The sequence below is a fragment of the Bison bison genome, unplaced genomic scaffold (assembly GCF_000754665.1).
Source record: "Bison bison bison isolate TAMUID 2011002044 unplaced genomic scaffold, Bison_UMD1.0 scf7180017864476, whole genome shotgun sequence".
Classification (NCBI taxonomy): domain Eukaryota; kingdom Metazoa; phylum Chordata; class Mammalia; order Artiodactyla; family Bovidae; genus Bison; species Bison bison.
This window is the reverse complement of record NW_011495037.1, coordinates 1,000,662-1,013,991: the sequence shown is the minus strand read 5'-3', so window position 1 is coordinate 1,013,991 and position 13,330 is coordinate 1,000,662. Positions and strand designations below refer to the sequence as shown.

Sequence of the window (13,330 nt, the reverse complement as noted above, 5' to 3'; positions counted from 1 at the left end):
GACTCCTTGATGACATTTTTGAGTCAATGAATTACTCATTGTGGAACTTCTTGACCTTGGGACTTCTCGTCATGTGAGTAATAGCATTTCCTTACAGGTAGAGTCACTTCTGTTTGGGTTTTCTGACACGTACACTTGCAGGCACCCACACTGTACAATTAGTATCCTCAGCATCACCACTACCGTCATTAACGCAGTGGCTGCTCATCGTTACTAGAAGCCGTTGAATTTGTATGTGTGTTATCTGAACTACAACCCTAGGAGCTAGACGCTTCTATCATTTTATTTTTACAGATGAAGAAGTTGTAGCTTAAAGAGGTTAATCTGTCCCAGGACCCCTGGTGAGGGAGTGCAAAAAAAAAAAAAAACAAAAACGTGTAGAGCTCAGACTCGGCTTCCTTCTTCTTTATTAATGTTTGCAATAAAAACAAGTTTTATGGTCCATGTTTTATTGATGAGGAAACTGCAGTTTAAAGAGATTAAGTTCTGCCTCCCGGCTTTTAAGTGCAGATTCAAACTGAGATCCTTTTTTTTTTAGGTTGTACAACATGATTTTTTTAAATGATGTATAATTTGATGATTTAATACACGTACATAGCAGAATGATTACCATAATTGAATTGACTAATAAATCCAGCATTTCATATAGTTGCTGCTTTTTATGTGTGATGAGAATACTTACAATCTACTCTCTTTGCAAATTTTAGCATATATGGTACAGTATTAATAGCTATATTCAGCACACTGTACATTAGATTCCCAGAATTTATTCATCTTATAGCTGAAAGTCTGTGCCTTGTGACTAAATTAAGGTCTTTGTGACTGCAAACATGTGTTTTTACTGGTCTTTCCAAACTCTGAAGAACATCATGTTCTGAGCCTTTTGTTTATTTATTTATTTTTTAGTTATATATTTTTTTATTGGAGTCTAATTGGTTTACAATGTTGTGTTAGTTTTTGCTGTACAAAGAACTGAATCGGCTACGTGTACACATGTATCCCCTCCCTCTTCAGTGTCCCTCCCACCCCACCTCCAAGGCTTTTCTTTAGCTCTTCCTTCACCACCTCCTACCTGTCTTGTGCCCCAGTCCTGCCTTGCTTTCTCCCAGGTGAGAATGGATACTAAAATCTGTTTACAAGAGATCTACCTAATCTGCTGCCTTTCCAGGATGACTTACATCTGCTAGCATGCACCTGTCTCTTGGCTGCCCTGAAATCTCAATGTTAGGATGGACAGTGTTGCAGGCCCATGATGGGGTGAAGCATGAGGGGCCCCTGCCTGCTTCAGACCACTGCGCACTGGCATCCTGTTGAGAATGCTTTCCTATGTGAGGCTTAAACTCTGCTCCACAAGCAATTAGAACACAAGACACAAAAACCTGTATTTAGCCCAAAGTAGAATGAAAATATGGACAGTGTTAAAACATCAGAGAAAGATCAGAAAAAGAGGAGGCCAGACAAGAGTCAGTCATTACTGTTAGTGAGGGAGCCTTCCTGTGGTCCCTCAAAGTCCTGTCCACTTTTGCCCACGTGTCACCCCCTCTCCTGGAGGCCGAGGGCCCTCAGAAGCCATGCCAGTCTCCTAGCCTGTACTCTTGCAGAACTGCGTGGTTCCTGCCGCATCTTTCCATCTAGTCCTACCCATTTTTCAAGACTCGGGGTAAGTCCTGTTGTCCACAAAACACAATGACTCACCTGTGTCTCTAAGTTTCCCTGAGTTCAGGTTGCCATTTAGGAGTTGTGACGATTGCTTATCAAATTTATTCTTATCAAATTTATTGCTTATCAAATTTATTCTCTGCTCTTTCCAAAGCCTTGAAACTTATGAGCCACGGCCCTGACCGATCTTTGGAACTGCTGACCTGTGAGCTGTCCCTGCCTGTACCCTCAGCAGTCTTATCTACCAAAGACTACCACATAACCCCTGCCGAGGGGATTTCCTGCTGCTGTTTAACCTCCATTCATTCCATCTTCTAGTAACATTGCCTCAGTTTTCCTTTGAGGCAGCAGTGTACGTGCGTTCAGTCGCTCGCTCGTGTTTGAGTCTTTGCGACCCCACAGACTGTCACCAGGCTCCTCTCTGCATGGACTTTTCCAGGCAAGCATATTGGAGCAAGTTGGCGTTTCCTACTCCAGGGGATCTTCCCAGCCCAGGGACTGAACCCACGTTTCTTATGTCTCCTGCATTGGCAGGCAGATTCTTTACCACTATTGCCACCTGGGAAGCCCTTGGAGTAGCAGGAGGAGGGCCAGACCCAGCCAACCACTCATTTCATTTTTCAGACCTTCTGATTGTTTAAGCAGACAGGACACGCTATGCAGGTCAGTGAGATGAAGCAGTCCTGGGACTAATGTGGAGCTGTTCAGAAGGAGAGAAGCACTCTTTCCTTAGCCTAGCTGAATGAGAGCCTGGATTCTTCAAGCCTTCACATGAGGGTGTGCTGAAAATGAAGGCTGCACAGAGGAATTTGAATGAAGAGTTAGCAAGAGAAAGATTGATTCCTGGCCTTGTTTGATCTGAGTTAGGTATCCAGCCAGACCTACCCCTGAAATGTTTAGCACATGCCTTCTGAGCAAGGGGGTTTTTCTCAGTTGGAACTCAGAGTCCCAGCAGATTCATCCACCCAACATGTGGGGCTTCCTAAAGCCATTCTCTAAGCTCACAGCTGCTTGAAAAAAAAAAATATTATCATCCCCCCAAACAAATGCTGTAGTTTTTCCTTGTTTCCCTCCCTTCTCCCTTCAAGTCCAGAAAAATGTGGCAGGGCCCAGCATGTGGTCTTGAAAACCCTGGCTTTGAACTTGTCCTCGGACCAGTGACTCCATGCTTAGAGGAAACCGAGGCTGGTTCTCCAGACCTTGACACAGCCGCTCCGGGCCCAGTGAGATGCTTGTGCCAAAGGGCCTCTGCTCTCAGGGGAACCTGGTGCCAGGTCTTTGCTGGAATCACCCAGCATTCCAGACCTTCTGGACAGACTGAGACGACCGGGGCATGTTCTAAGCTTGGCAGCCACTGGAGATACAGCAACAAGAAGGCATTTTCCGAGAAAGATGGTGAATTTTCAGTAGTCTCACTACTCTAGTGGTAGGGATTTTTTAATAAGTTTGTATCTTTTGCAGGAATGGCAAGTTCCAGGGCTCTTTCAGTAAAGCAAGAAAGCTGGAGAGGCAAAGCAGAGAGGACGTTGTAGATAGTGAAGCAACATTCAACCGGAAAATGTAGCAATTGCATAAAAACCCAGAAAACAAAAGAAAACAGAACTGATACTTCCTTGCTTGCTCTTACTGTAGAAGCACTTTTTTTGTTTTTGGTAGAACAAATTTTTAAAAATCGAGTCATCAGATTGTTCCAAGGGCTTACCAAGCAGGAGGAAAATTACTGTCTGTGCGTTGATTCCCAGTGACCCCTCTGCCTTGGGTCCCCGTATAGGAGGGACTGGGGAGGCATCCTGAAGTCTCCAGGCTCAAGTTCTCCTCTGGAAGAAGGAAAAGGCTTGGATGAGTGACCCAGAGCTTGGGCGTCTCCTCCCTTTACTTCATGCAGGTGCCTGGACCTTGAATCCGGGAGGAAAGGCATTGAGGCTGACACTGGATTTCTAGGTGAGGCTGGCGGGAGGCTGCCATGCTGGGTGAGGCGGAGGACGCTGCAGACACAGGCTGCCATGCTGGGTGAGGCGGAGGACGCTGCAGGCAGAGATGGCTGGCATTCTTTTCAACCAAATGACTCACTGGACAAAGACTTGTCAACCGACTGGTTAGATTGGCATCTTGTAGGGCCCACCTCACCCTGCAAGTCACCTCACTAGTATTTAAATATACAGGCTTTGTTCTCTGGGGCTTTTTACTATGTCTCCCAAGCCTCCCAGATTCCTTAAAGCACGTTTCAGACCACGTTTTCTTTCTTTTTCTGTTGGTGTTAACTCTATTCTTAAAATTACCCAAAGAACTCATTCTTATTCTAGAAACAGGACAAAATTCAGAAAAACAAATTGAAGTAATAATAAGCCCAGAGATCATCTTTGTTAGCATTTTGTTACATGTATTTTTCTTTTTGTGTATGTTGCTCGGTAGTCTTTTTCTTTTAAGTGAGTATAATTTAGGTATCTTTCTTTGTTAATAAATACACCTTGATACAGTCATTTTAAAGGATGGCTGCATTGTATTGTCCAGGAGGTAGAAATTTCCTCCCTACCAGTTCTTTGAGTTCTTTGGGTTGCTCTAATAATTAAATTGACAGAAGACTGATGAACTGGAGAAAAAACCAACTTAGTTCATACATACAAAGGTCTCATAGAAATGCGTGCATGCTCAGTCATGTCCCATTTTTTTGCAACCCCATGGACTGTACTCCACCAGGCTTCTCTGTCTATAGAATTTTCCAGACAAGAATTCTGGAGTGTGTTGCCATCTCCTACTCCAGGGGATCTGCCTGACCCAAGGATTGAACCTGCGTCTCCTGTGTCTCTTGCCTTGGCAGGCAGATTCTTTACCACTGAGCCACCATGGACAGAGGAGCCTGGTGGGATATAGTCCATAAGGTTGCAAAGAGTCAGACACAACTGAAGCAACTTAGCACGCACGCACGAGCCACCTGGGAAGCCCCTCATAGAAATGCCCCCCACAAAGTGACGAAAGGCTGTTTATATATCACTTTCAGACAAAGAAAAAGTCATTTGTGAAGGGTTAACCAAGAGGTTTGTGCTTGGGGTAGCAGACTAATGGAGAAGCAACACAGTTTGTTTATACAGCGTTCTCAGCCTTAAATTCCCCAACTCTGGTGACAAGGATGCTTTCTATGCTCCTGGTACAGGAAAGTTACTTTCACAGGGGAGATTTATTTCCCCCTTTCAGGGGAGTGGGGGAAGGAGAGGCATCAGAGTATCTTTTTTATTCATGCCCTCCACCTGCCAATGGCTGTTTCTGAAGTAACTTTAATTCAAAATAATCAATAGGCCATTGTGGCATATCTCAGGTGACCTGCTCTGAGCCCAAATGCTGTGACATTGTCTGGATTTACATATTTATTTGCACGTCCCTGTTGTTGGATGAGAAGGTGGTTTCTGTTTTTTTTGTATGTAACATCCTTATAGGTGTGTACTGTACTGAATTTTTCACATAACTTCCTTAACTCAGAATTTTGAGTGAAATCATGCTTGTTTTAAGGTTTTTATGCCCTTTGTCCAGTTGGGCCGGTTATAAGTGCTATTACTTGAACACCAGTTTTCAGGTATTGATGGTAATTCCGCTCAGGCTGCACCCCAAGGGCCACCAACCGTACAGAATCTCTTTCTCTTCCCATCTATTTCCATCTTCTTTGTGATTTTGCCTCTGATGGTCCTGGATACAGTAAGACCTTTCAGGAAAATGGAGACATCTTCCCCTTCCGTATGTTTAAGGAGTATCTGCTAGATGCCAGTTATGAGCTCAGGCTGGGGGCTCAGCAGAGCCGCATGCAGGACTGAGGCGCAGCAGAGCCTCATGCAGGACTCTCCCAGAGCTTGCAGCCTAATAGTGGTAACTGGGACCAGAATCTCACATGAGTGATAACCAGTTTGTGCACAGTAATTGTTAAAGTTTCCTCTTGATATGTATTGCCTCTTTTAGATCATATAGCAACACTGATACCAGTAGTACTATCCCCATTTTATGGATGAAGACATCAAGGCAAAAAGATACCAGCTGAACCAGCTGAACTAACACAGAGTAGTTACTCTGCCTCTCATGCTCCTTCTGCTCTACCCCTAAGAGAGCAGAGGGGAAAGAAGGGATTATATTATGGACAGCAGAAAGGCCTGCTAACACAGAGTGCTTTGTCTCGTTGTCTTTCTTCTCTGAAGATCCTTTGTGCACTTATTTATGGTAAACCTTACCTCCTGAGCTGTACTTTTTGTTAAGAGGTAAATAGACATAAAGCCCCAAGAAAAACAACAATGTCTATAGGTTTCTCTTTATGGGAATGTCTAAGAGTGGTGGTTGAGTTGCAGAAATTCTAAAGAAGATGAATATCTTTGATGCTGCTAAACTGTACACTTAAAAATGGTTAAAACTGGTAACTTTAATGTTAGGTATATATATGTATATGTGGTCACACCCAATTTTAAAAGTCACCATAAACAAATAAATAGAGAAGCAGATGCTGTCATCTGTCAGGTTTACAAAAACAAACAGGAGGGTAGCATTTTAGGATATGAGCATTGCCTACTACATATTTAGCATACATGGGCTCTTTCACCATAATTGTTGGAACTCTAATATTGAAATAATTGCTATTTTAAGAGATGTAAGTTTTTAAAGTTATTTGACGGTTCAAGTCCAATGTTCAATCACTAAGTTGTTTCTGACTCTTTGTGATCCCCATGGAGAGCAGCATGCCAGGCTTCCCTGTCCTTCATTGTCTGCTGGAGTTTGCTCAGATTCATATCCATTGAGTCATGGATGCTATCTAACCATCTCATCCACTGCTGCTCCCTTCTCCTCCTGTCCTCAACCTTTCCCAACATCAGAGTCTTTTCCAATGAGTCGGCTCTTCACATCAGGTGACCAAAGTATTGGAGCTTCAGCTTCAGCATCAGTCTTTCCAGTGATTATTCAGGGTTGATTTTTTTTTAGGATTGACTTGTTTGATTTTCTTGCAGTCCAAGGGACTCTTTAGAGCCTTTTCCAGCACCACAGTTAAAAAACATCAGTTCTTTGATGCTCAGCCTTCTTTATGGTTCAACTCAAAATGGCAATCCATCCAATACTCTTGCCTTGAAAATCCCATGGACAGAGGAGCCTGGTAGGCTACAGTCCATGCGGTCACAAAGAGTTGGACACAACTGAGCGACCTCACTTTCTTTCTTTCTCACATCTATACATGACTACTGGAAAAACCTATCCTTGACTGAACAGACCTTTGTTGGAAAAGTGATGTCTCTGATTTTAATATGCTGTCTAGGTTTGTCATAGCTTTCTTCCAGGGAGCAAGTGTCTTTTGATTTCGTGGCTGCAGTCACTGTGCACAGTGATTTTGGAGCACAAGAAAATAAAATCTGTCACTTGTTTCCACTTTTCCCCCTCCTATTTGCCATGAAGTGATGGGACCGGATGCCATGATCTTAGTTTTTTGAATGCTGAGTTTTAAGCCAGCTTTTTCACTCTCCTCTTTCACCTTCATCTAGAGGCTCTTTAATTCCTCTTTGCTTTCTGCTATTAGAGTGCTATCATCTGCATATTTGAGGTTGTTGACGTTTCTCCTGGCAATCTTGATTCCAGCTTGTGATTCATCCAGCCCAGGATTTCACATGATGTACCCTCCACATAAGTTAAATAAGCAGGGTAACAATATACAGCCTAGTGTACTGAAGTCCAATAATTCATCTTTATTTCAGTATAATTTATAAATTATAACACCATCATATTCTGCGCATAGAGGTGTGCGTAAAGTCCAGAAACAAGACAGTGGATTTCTGACTCTCCAATGTTGGCAGAACCAGTTCCCAGGAGCCATAGGACAGTCCTGATTGTGATTTAATCAAATTGGGAAAACCCAAGATATGGAAGGGTCATCTTAGAGATAGGAGAATTTTTGTGTCTGTTAATAAACAAATATATTTCCTCCTATTAGACAAAAATTTAAAAATTAGCTTAGACTTTATAATTCAGTGCTTTCCTGGTTTTCCAATCCAGGCCCTTTTATTATTCTTTTTAAGGGGTTTGTTGGACTTTCGGCTTTTGTCATAAGATTTTTCATTTAAAAAAATGTAGATGAGGACTAAAAGATCAATAAAATGGAAGGCGATGTGAAAGCACCACTTGACTCGCAGGCTGAAATCAAAGGACAGGGTCAATTTCTTTAACTGTCACCCATCCAAGTTCAGACCCCTGCCTGCCTACATTTTACCTTTTACCTGAGGCAGCTGCCTTCCTGCCATCCACGTGCAAGGTGTGTGTTCCCTTATCTATGACTTCCTTGGGCCTGACCCATCATAAGAAGCCAGATGGTCGTCACGTTGGCTTCTGAAGTTATTATTTTTAGGCTCAGAGAGCCTCTGTTGGAGAAGTGCTGTGTAAGTACGTCTGCTCCTCACACACTGTCAAAAGAAAAGTTCCTTGAGCCTGAGTGGGCAGGGTCACCCACTACTGCTGCTGGAGAGCTGAGGCCCCAGGACCTTCCAGACGGTAGCAGGGAGGAGAAGGAGAGCGTCCAAGGAGCTGGCCCTGGAGGTCGACCCTGGACTGGGCTGTGCTGCTCTGAGACGCCCTCTTCCATTGGCAACAGGTGCGTCAGCAGACCCCTCCATACACCAGCGGAACTTGGAGTTTCTGCTGGGGTTCTCATCTCTGAGGGGTTGGTTGCTCCAAAGGGTTTTCTGTGTGGGATTTGGAGTGTGATGCTTGAGGACAATAGCAAAGATCCTCTGACCTGTTTAAAGGAAGAGAGATGAGCCACATGGGCTGAGGGCTGAGCGCAGGACCTGTCATTCAGGGTGGCGTCACTTCCTGATCTCTAGCGCCCGCCCCCGCTCCCCCCAACTCCTCTAGCTTCCGCACCACCCTCGCGCCAAAGTGATCTCAAGATCACCAGGGAGCCTCCTGTAAGCTTATGTTTTGATTTTACTGGTTTTCCAAGGATGAAGTCTCTACAGAACTCTAAGCAGTTTATGTTAGGATTAAAAAAGTGAGGAAATCATATCAAAATAACTTATTTTTCTCCTTTCATTTACTAGTCCTTCTGGAACATCGTGTATCACTTCAAAAATAACGAAAGTTCAAAATCTATTTCCTAGGATTAATGTTAATATATCCTTTTAAATAGCTAAATTTTTTTCCTTCTCCAAAGCAGATAGCTTCACTTCCTAGGCATTTCCTTTGCAAAAGTGTTTTCTCTCTTTATTTTCAAGGACCACACAAAGATAGCAAAAATGTTGGGAGTAGAAGTTCATTTTTAGCAACTAGGAAAACGTGTCAGAGGTTTTAGAAAGATGGACACTAAGATGCTAGCTAACAGCAGTAAAGCCAACTTATTACACTACAAGTTCAGGAGACTTCTTTGTCTGATACTATTTTTTTTAGAGGATCTGTGGTCATATATTCTAATTATTTTGTTACTTAAAGTGCAGTATGTAAATCAGCAGATATGACATCATTTGGGAACTTTTCAGAAAAGATTTGGATGCTCTAGATTTTAAATAAATATGAAAAAGATTGCATCAGCTATTAATAGAGAACCCAAATTTCCTTTGCTTCAGCTCATTGGTCCCAGTGAGCTCTAATTACTGGTAATAATTCAACTATCCTAGCTCAGATTTCCCTGGCAGTGCCTGAGACAGGATTTCAGTTCATCTTCAAAGTGTCCTTCAGCTTTCCTTGGAGTCCTTAGAAGGTCATCACCTGCTTCCCGAGGAGTAGATTCCCCCCACCCCCCACCCCACCTTGTACTGTTGGCTGTGGCTTACTGCCTGCTGGGGTGTTCCAAGGGAACCCCAAGTCCTCTCCCAGAGACAGGCACATGCAAAAACCATGTTTCCTTCAGTACTTACCACATCAGATTCCCCTAGGTCATGACCAGAAATGGGGAATGCCCCCTCACCCAATCTCTGACACTATCTTGTATATACCCTAATATTATTGCCAGCTTGACTCTCCAGAGATCTAAGATCTCTCGAAGGCCTTAGATAGGCACCTGTATTTGATAGACACCTGTATCCTTACTTCCCACTTTCATCCAGGCCCTCTGGCACCAAGTCCTCCCCACAAGCTATTTCCTCCGTGAAAATCACCTCATGTAGAAACTGTGGGTTACCATTAGTACCAGTTCATCAGATAATCTCAGACTCTGAATCCTTCCAGTTCAGGCTCAGCTGGAACCACTCCTGTGAAAAGCAGCAGTATAATGTAGATGGTTTAGATCATAAGACAACAGCCATATCAACAGCCAGTGCTTGCTTTTGTTTTGTTGCTAAGCAAACCAAAATACTTTGGGAAGTGTTCTTCCTTGATCACTGAAGATACTCTTTGATCTGCTGAGACCACAGCGAGGACATACAATTTAGTTTCAGGAGCTAAATGTTAAGATGGACATTCATAAACTGGAGAGGGCCAGTGTAGGCAAGAAGGTTGCTGAGGTGTCTGGAAAGCATTTATATACAGAGTGAAAGGAAGTGGAGAGGTTTAACTTAGAAAATGGAGGTCAGGGTAATGTCTTTAAATAATAAATAGCTGGCATGTGGCTAGATAAATTCTCTTATGAGAATTTATAAATAATCTTTAATGCACAAAGATTAATGAGAGGAAATTATGGAGAGGCAGATCCTAAGTCCACAAGTCCACTGGGGAGAAGTGAATGCCTTGGGAAGCAGAGTTCTATATCACTCATGTGTCTAAGATAAGAGGAGTAGTTTATATTAATTAGAGCACTTTAGGAAAAATTACTGAATTAGGAGGGATTTATTTAATCCATAGTCTAGTATCTTGAAAAGTAAAAGTTGGAATGTTAGAGATTATTGTCAAAGTTTAGGAGACTAAGGCCCAAAGTGCAGGTTTGACTTGCCCCAGTTCACACTAATTGCTGTCCAAGTTTCTAATCACTGTCCCGGTATACTTCGGGCTTCCCTGGTGGCTCAGATGGTAAGGAATCCACCTGCAATGCAGGAGACCTGGGATCAATCTCTGGGTTGGAAACATCCCCTGGAGAAGGACATGGCAACCCACTCCAGTATTCTTGCCTGGGAAACCCCAGGACAGAGGAGCCTGGCGGGCTACAGTCCTTTGGGTCGCAAAGAGTCGGACACAACTGAGCAACTTTGACTTCAGTATGCTTCTTGTTACATGCCATTCTTCCCACTCTCTACTTCTTTAATGCTGTATCTCCCCCAAGGGGACCAGGTGAATGAATAGGAAAATGGAAAAAAGTCTGGTGGAACTTGGAGAATTAAGTAAGTTAACTCTGTCCAAGCTAAACGACTTATCCTAGGACTAGTCTTTCCCGCCAACCAGTTGAATCTACACATTGAATCGTTCACGCCTACAAACTGGTCTATCTTTCAGAATATACTAACAGAGGTATTCTCCACTGACACTATGACTTTATTTGATAGCCACTACAACATGGGGAACCTAATTGAGATTGAGAGGGGGGCACCTGACAGAGAAATCTGAAGTCTCATTTGTGAATGAGAGGTGATATTGAGAGAGCAAGAGAATTTTCTAGGAAGCAGTAATCCACGAGTCCAGGTCTTGGGGCAACTTCTTCTTATCTTGAGAAACAGAGTTTGGTGGCTTGTGCTCAGTGCAAGGAGGGAGAGCAATAAGACACAAGAGTTGATGGAGGCTAGAGATGTGGAGCTTTTTGAGTTGGGATAAGGATTTTGGATTTGATTCTAAGTGGACTTGGAAATAGTAAAAACCTTTAGGCAAGGGAATGATGTGACACAGTTTGTGTTTTAAGACGTGCCCTCTGGCTGTCATTAGAAAGACTGAATGAGTTGGAAGAAGAGAGGGCGTGAAGTGTCCAGGTGATGGTGGTTGGGATGGTACAGTGACGTCAAGGCCAGTTTGAGTCTATGTTGGGATTAGAGAACGGAATGACTTTCTAATTAGTGTTAGTCGTATCTGGCCCAACTACATTTGGGCTCTTCTCATCCCACGTAGTCAGTTTTGAAGAATCTGTAATTTGCTTTTCAGTAGTTGTCTCTGATCCTGTTGTCATGGCGTTTTTGTTTGTCTTTCTGTTTTTGCCACACTGTGTGGCTTGCAGGATATTAGTTCCCTCGCCAGGGATTGAACCTGGGCCACCACAGTGAAAGCATCAAGTCCTCACCACTGGACCTCCAGGGAATTCCCCCGTTTTCATGTTTGATCAGTATCAGCATCAACTCACTCAGAAGTCTCCTGTCCTGGTTCTTACTCCTCACCTCCACGGCGTGGGTCTTTCCCTGTCCCCTTCCTGTGGGGCAGGAAGGAGGAAGATGATGGGAACCTGTGAAGGAGAAAGGAAAGACTGTAGGGAGGGAGCCAAATGAAGGCTGGCGCCCAGAGGAGCTTTGCTGACCTCTTCCGGGTTTTGCCACAACTTTTACTTTTTACTGCTGTTTGTGCTTGGAAACAGAGCTGCTGCGGGCAGATCACTTTTCACATCCTGCCTCTCATGTCCCCGCATAGTAGAGACAATGCTGAGAAGGCTGTGTGAGCAGAAGTACTGCCTTTGAGGCTTGGCAGCCAAAGTGGCTACAATTGTAGTGATTCCTTTGGAAAATGAGATACCCTCCAACCTCTCCCCCTCCCAGGGGAAAAGTTTTTGTTTTTTTTTTTTCACCGATGTCTGAAAATGTCTGAGGGAAGTGGGGAAGTGCTGCAGTGGGTGAGGATACAGTCGGGGATGGAGGGATGGACCGCACGTGCCTGGGAACCTTCCCGGGAAGGGTTTAGAGTGGACCTCATACATGCTGGAGCCCTGGGCTTAACCTGAAGACTCCTGTGAGAAGTCAGGTGAATTTCCTAGAGAGGACAGTACGAATGCATTGACCTTTTAACTGTAAACCCTTAATTAAATTATGGAATGGGAAGGTGTTGAGCATTTTCTTAGTGACAGAGCTTCAGCTGGACCTTGTGTCGGGCCTTGTTATTCACAACAAGCCCCTTTCCATGGTACCCCAGTTTATGCTGACAGAGCGACTCTGGAGTGTCGGTGGGGTCCTGGGTGGCTTCAGGCTGGAGCCAATGACCTGAAAGACTGAACAGGTGAGTCGTGGGTTGGAACTTTAAGCCCCTGCCCCGCCCCCCCGACCCCCATTCTTCAGGGCAGAGAGAGAGGAGCTAGAAATTGAATTCAGTCACCAGTGACCCATGGTTTGATCAGTTGTGCCTATGTAGTGAAACCTCCGTGAAAACCTCTAAAGCCTGGGCTTGGAGACTTCCAGGAAAGTGCTAACTGACCCACTTCCAACAATGTAAGTTGATCCAGGTGACCCGATAGTTTTGTTAAACGTATTTTTGTTGACTAGGTTTTGCTGCCCAGCATCCTTCATCCATTTCCCCTTTCCTCTTATAACAGGATATTCATTTTCCTGGAGAATACATCCTCCTGCTCTTTCAGGCCATGGGAGGAACTGACCCTCCCTATTCCCAGTAATAGGAGTAGTTCACAACCCATGGTGGCCGGTCAACAGAGTCCATCCTTTTAAATAATACTAATAATTGTTTCAAAAATGGGCACATGAAACAAGTTAGTTTAGTAAACTTAATCCTTGGATTTTTGCTCAACATTGCAAAAGAAAATTCTCTGTTTTCTTTTGAGATTGCTAACCTGGATGAATGTAAACAAAGACTTTCCCATGGCCATCTCACCTCC

The 13,330-nt window shown here is 43.8% G+C and overlaps 1 long non-coding RNA gene across 1 annotated transcript in view; it reads left to right on the top strand.

Moving 5' to 3' along the window:
- Positions 1–3,293: 3,293 nt before the first annotated feature.
- The window catches only part of LOC105004461, a 69,042-nt gene continuing 59,005 nt past the window's right edge, over positions 3,294–13,330 (top strand). The window contains exon 1 of the long non-coding RNA XR_827219.1: positions 3,294–3,600. This is a non-coding gene — a long non-coding RNA (uncharacterized LOC105004461). The remainder of the gene's footprint in view (positions 3,601–13,330) is intronic.